The 5,863-nt window shown below is 53.8% G+C and overlaps 1 pseudogene; it reads left to right on the plus strand.

The window, feature by feature from the left end:
• Window positions 1-2,100: 2,100 nt before the first annotated feature.
• On the plus strand, window positions 2,101-3,053 carry LOC112818251 (histo-blood group ABO system transferase 2-like; annotated as a pseudogene).
• Window positions 3,054-5,863: the final 2,810 nt, after the last annotated feature.

Consider the following 5,863-nt stretch of genomic DNA (forward strand, 5'->3'; position numbering starts at 1 on the left):
TTTTTTAACTTTCAGTGTACAAGATGTGCACCTTGATTACATCTATACCTAAATATTTGGTTAATGTTGATGTTCCCTAAAATGGAATTGTTTTCTTAAATTCCTTTTTGGATGATTCATTGTTAGTGTATACAAATAAGAGAGATTTTGTGTATTGATATTTTGTCCTGTAACTGTGCTGAATTAGGTAACTGGCTGTAATCATTTTTGTTGATTCTTTAGGAAGCTCTATATAAGATGATGTCATCCCTGGTCTCTGAATAGACAGAGTTCTAGTATTTCCTTTCACATGTGGATGCATTCTTTCTTGGCTTATCCTTCTGGGTAGAACTTTCTGTACAATATTGAGCAACAGGTGAAAACCAGCATTCTGTCCTTGTTCCTGATTTCAGAGGAGAGCTGTCCATCTTCAGACTTAAGCATGGTGTTTGCTGGAGATTTAATGAGAAAATTACTCCTTATTCCTGCTTTTGTGAGTATTTATATCAGCAACAGACGTTGGACTTTGGTTAGAACATTTTCTGCATCAATTAATATGAACACATGTTTTTATTTAAAAATTCATTGTGCTGTATAACATTGCTTGTTTCACTCTATTGAATAACGTTTGAGGTGTTTGTGCAGAGCTACTTGCTTAGGGTGCACAGTCTATTTATGAGCTCTTGGTTTTGCAATTCTTCTGATCTGGCTTCTTACATCTATATTGAGAGAGGTACAGGAATGTATTTTGCTGATTTTGTGGGGTTGGTAATAGTGATTTGGGCTAGGGTTAGGAGTTAGGGATTAGGATTAGGGTTAGGTTCTCCCTGTCCTCTGCTGCACAGAACCCATTCTCCTCTGGTAACTAGAGTGATATTTTCGGAACATAAACTTGGGCCTTTCTGTGGTCTGCTTCCCTCCTACCCGTTCTCTCCAGCCTCACCTCTTCCACCACAGCCACCCTTCTGTGGGTCACCCAAGTGTGTGGTCATCCCACATGTGCCCTGGGCCTGACTACAAGCCTTTGCTTTTGCTGTGCCCCCTGCCAGGATCACTCTTCTCTATGCTTGCTTCATATATGACTTGTTCCCCCATTGGCTGGGTCTGGACTTGTCCTCTGGTGACCTGACTCATGTTGAGTGTGCTTATCCCCTATTTAAATGTAGTGCCCGCCTTCCTGTGTGAGCGATTTACTAACCTGCTGGGTATGGGGCAGGCCCAGGGAAGTAGCCTTAGCACCTATGCAAACACATCAGTCTCAGAGGGGCTCACCATCCTTGCCTATAATGGGGGAGCTGCTGTCCTCAGAGGGGGGAGAAGGTAGTACCCTTAAAGGGGGACCAGCCATGGGATGTGGTCGGATAAGACTTTGAACCCTTTGGGGCTAGGGAGATGTAGACCTGGACCTCGAAGCTCACACCCTTGGATTCAAGCCTGGGACATAAGCAAGCCCCCTCTTCTTCCTGGTGTCGTCTTTTGCCTTCCCTGTCCACGGGCTGGACCTGATTCCTGATGTGGCAGAGTTTGAGGGTGACCCCTCCTAGGAATACCAGTGGCTTACTGAGCACCTGGTCAGCAGGATGCCCAGCAGCCTTCAAGGGAGGACCCTACAGGAAGTGGAGACAGGTCTGTGTGGGCCAGTGGCAGCCCACTCAAAGCAAAGTGGGACAGGTGTCCGGCCCTGCTGATTCTAGCCACTCTGTAAGACATACAAATGAGGGCTGGGCCCAAAGGTGCTTCCTTCCTGGAAGGTGGGAATGGGATCTGCAGGGGGGTGGCCAGTGGAGGACACCTGCAGGGTTTGCCCAGGAGCTCAGCACAGGGGGAGTGTTCCTGGCTCCAGCATGCTGACTGTGGGGCTGCATGGGTTTCCAGCCTCCAAAGCCTCAGGCTCCCCTTTGGAAGAAGGGCTGCTGATGGCCCCCATCTCTGGGAACAGACATTAGGGAGGTCTTGCTGGCAGATTCCCTCAGGAAGGTCAGGAGGTGGCTGTTGCTTAAAGCAGCCCAGGGCCCGCCCCCTTGAAGAAGGTGCACACGTCCATGGCCCCCAACTCTGGGTCCTGCTGCCAGCCTCTGGCAGTGACCCACTTCCTGCCCTGTCCACTGACCCTGTGGGTGCATGGTCTTCCTGGAGCTGTTCCTGCAGACAGCAGATAAGCACTACATGGTGGGGCACAGGGTCACCTACTAGGTTTTCACCAATCAGCCAGCTGTCCGGCCCCGTGTGCCCCTCCAGGTAGGCCAGAGGGTGGTGGTCCTCATGGTGGACACAGGGTCACTTACTATGTCTTCACCGACCAGCTGGTTGCTGTGCCCCGTGTGCCGATCTGGGAGGGCCGGAGGGTGGTGGGCTTCAAGGTCTGTGGCATCATGCTTTGGCAGGATGTGTCCATGGGGCACATAGCGATGATCAGCCGCTTCTGCGAGCAGCGCTTCCTCTGTGACGTGGAAGACCTGGTGTGCGTGGATGCGGATGTGGGAATGAAGTTCTAGGACCATGTGGGCATGGAGATCCTGTCCCCCCTCTTTGGCACCCCACAGCTCGGTTTCTACTGGGGAGCCCATGAGGACTTTATCTACGAGCACTGGCCACAGTCCCAGACCCACATCCCCAGGGACCAGGGCAACTTTTACTACATGGGGGCCTTTTTTGGGGAATTGGTGGTGGAGTTTCCCTGACTGACCTCTGCCTGTCACCAGGCGATGGTGGTCAACTGGGCCAATGGGATTGAGGCCGTGTGGCCCGATAAGAGCCACCTGAACAGGTACCTGCTGGGCCACAGGCCCACCAAGGTGTTGTCCCTGGAGGACCTGTGGGATCCATGGCAGCTGGGCTGGCCCCACCATCATTCCCCGGGTCATGAAGAAGCTGAGATCCATGGCTGTGCCCAAGAATCAACAGGGGACCCAGAACTCATGAGGGGCTCTCCCCGGAGGAGCTGTGGGACCTGCGATATTGGGCTGTCCCCTGAAGGACCTATGAGACCCGCAGCTGATGGAATAGCCCCTGTCATGGAGAAGCTGAGATATGTGGCTGTGCCAAAGAATCACCAGGACATCTGCAAATCATGAGGGGCCGCCCCCGTCTCCATTAGGGAGTGCTGCCTTGAGCAGAGCGGTCAGAGCAGATTCCTACTTCTGTCCCCTTTGAGGGAAACTGTGGAGCCCAGCACTGCTTGAACGGGCATGCCAGCGCCCCAACCAGCACTGCGCACAGGAGGCCTGCCTGGGGGCAGAAGGTCCTCTCTTTGTGGTTATTATATTTTGATCATTTCCGGGTCCTTTGCAGCTGTGAACGGCTCCAGTTTTATGTCAGATGTTTTTCTGTGTCAATGCTGAGCAACCATCTTAAAAAGAACAATTGAGGGAAAAGGTTTTCTCCATGTTTCGAAACAGACATTTACTGTTGGGGCTGGGAGAAACCCTGTAGCAGCCATGGAGCCAGAACGGGTGCTGGCCTTGTCTTCCCTCCCAGTTCTTATACCTCACCGCGGCCATGGGGCTTCAGGGTCAGGGGTGCACCGAGCCACCTCCCAGACCCCCAAGGCCCTCATCAACAGAGGCCTTGGCCATGGCCATTAGCTCGGCCTCCAGGAGCGTGGAGCCCTCTGGGCTATATAAGGTTCCTGCCTTAGTTTTAAATGGCTATTTCTGTGCTGGTGTTTGTGAAATGTGGGCACTCGCTCTGTCTGGATGCGCGTCCCCATGGGATTTCTCAGTACCCACCAGTGGGTTTGCACTTGTGCACTTTCTCTGGACCAGCTGCCTGCACTGTGTCTTAGCAAGCACTTACTGAGCTCAGTCACCAACAAGGGGCAGAGCATGAGAGCGAGAACTAAGATACAGGCTCCCTGCTCCTGGGCCCTCCAGGGACTCGCGATGGCCCCGATTACCTGACTCACTTCTTTTGTATTGTGGTATAATGGACATACAGCTGATACCATGAAGCGCGTTTCAGTGGCAAAAAGTATATTCTCTGTTCTGCACCGAGTACCTCCATCCATCGCCACAATGTTTTCATCATCCCAAACTGAACTTTTACCCACAATACCCCAAACCCCCATTCCCCTTCCCCAGCCCTGGCACCCAGCAGCTCCTTCCACCTCTGTGAATGGGAGTGCTCTCCATCCCTCACAAGTGGGGTCCTCTGGTGTCGGTCCTTTAGGGACTGGCTTATTTCACATGGCATAATGGCCTCAATGTCTGTCCCTGTGAGCCTGAACCTGACACACTTTCCCCCCAAAATTGTGGCTCAGCCCTCTCCTGTCTGAGCCGAACCTCCTCAGTCCCCTCTGCCACCCTCACCTTCCTCCTCAGCCTGAAGATGATCCCAGCCAATGTGCAGCTTTGAATACCTGTGAGTCCGGACGCCAGGCACATAGCCCAGGGGACTATGGCCTCACCTATACCCCATCTGTCCATGTCAGGTTCCTGCCCCCCTCCCTCAGCTGACCACCTGCTCCTCCCACAGGTGTCCCCATCTCAGGAGAGGGAAACACCAAGTCCAGGCCCTTGGAGTCCTCTGGGACTTCTTGCTTGCTACCAAATCTCCCAGCAGTGAAGTGGCTACTGGAGGACATTCAATGTCCAAAACATTTAAAGGCATAGTGAGTCTCTGCTGCCTAAGGCAATGGATAACAGTTGGTGCAAATAGAAACCGAGGAGAATCACCGTAAGAAAGGCTGAGGAATGAAGATCTTTAGGGAAGAAGGGTCTGGAAGCTCTGACTGGCCCTACCTGACCTTCAGGTGCTCCTCAGGTACTCCTGTGCCTCTGGTATCTTCCTGGAACCCTGACATGGCTGTTTTCAGACAGCTCATCCAGCAGTACCCTCAGTTTCTGGGAGGTGGATTTGCTGGAATCCGCAGTGTGCCCTGCCACTCCATCGGGATTGCTTTTTGAAGGTGCATCGTATGGGCCATCTGAGGAGCCAAAACTCTGGGCCTGTGACCTGGAGGGATTCTGAGCAGAACTGGTGGGATGGGAGGGCTGCAAGGCCCAGAGGCAGGTTTCCAGAAAGCTGACTCAGGTCCCCGGCATCCTACCGTTTTTGAATCAAAGCCCTGAGATCTTTAAATGCCAGCAATGTTAGCATGGGCCAGAAAAGCAAATGTCCCTGTGCACCCAACCCCACCTAAACTATTGGACATTTCTTGTCACTTGAGCTGAGGTCAAAGGATTGGGAGTCGGGGCTTGAGGAGGGTCCTGGGCCAGACTTTGTATTTGGGGGACAAAGGCCATCCAGACAAGCTTGTGCTGAGCCTGAGGAGGGGGTCTGTGTGGAGACCCCAGCTGCAGGCACCGCTGTCCACGGAGGCCCCCTCAGCCTGCCCCAGTGTACCTGCTGCTGGGGGAGAGCCTGCCCCCTCCTCTCTGTCTGAGGGCTCTCTCCTGCACCAGGTGCCTCCTATCCTGCCAGCCATTGCCATCCTGCAGCCTGGTAGAGTGGTTACCCCGAGTTCCTCTAGCTGCTGGGGGAGGACCTGCCCCCTCCTCTCTGCCTGAGGGTTCTCTCTTGCATCAGGTGCACCTTCGCTCCTGTCAGTCACTGTCAGCCTGCAGCCTCGGAGGGTGGCTACCCTGACAACCTCCAGCACTGGGGACAGAGCTGCTGTGGGTGAGATGTGGTCTCTCAGCAGGCCTGAGTGCCAGGTCCCCACAGTGCTCCCTCTCCTCCTGCAGGCTCACTGTGCCACATCCTCCCTCAGTCTCCCTGGGCCCAAGTCTTCCTTTCTTCGCAGACCATCCTTGACCCAGGCTCCACACGCTGGGACTGGGAGCAGGTCGTCTGGACCTTCTGGACTCTCGGTTCCATGCCCGCGACATGGGCACTCTCTGGCCTCACAGACTGCTCAGAGGAGACCCAGCGCAGGAAGAGGCAG

This window comes from Callorhinus ursinus, unplaced genomic scaffold (genome assembly GCF_003265705.2).
Source record: "Callorhinus ursinus isolate GAN/ISIS: 27379988/994484 unplaced genomic scaffold, GSC_fseal_2.0 scaffold3193, whole genome shotgun sequence".
NCBI lineage: Eukaryota > Metazoa > Chordata > Mammalia > Carnivora > Otariidae > Callorhinus > Callorhinus ursinus.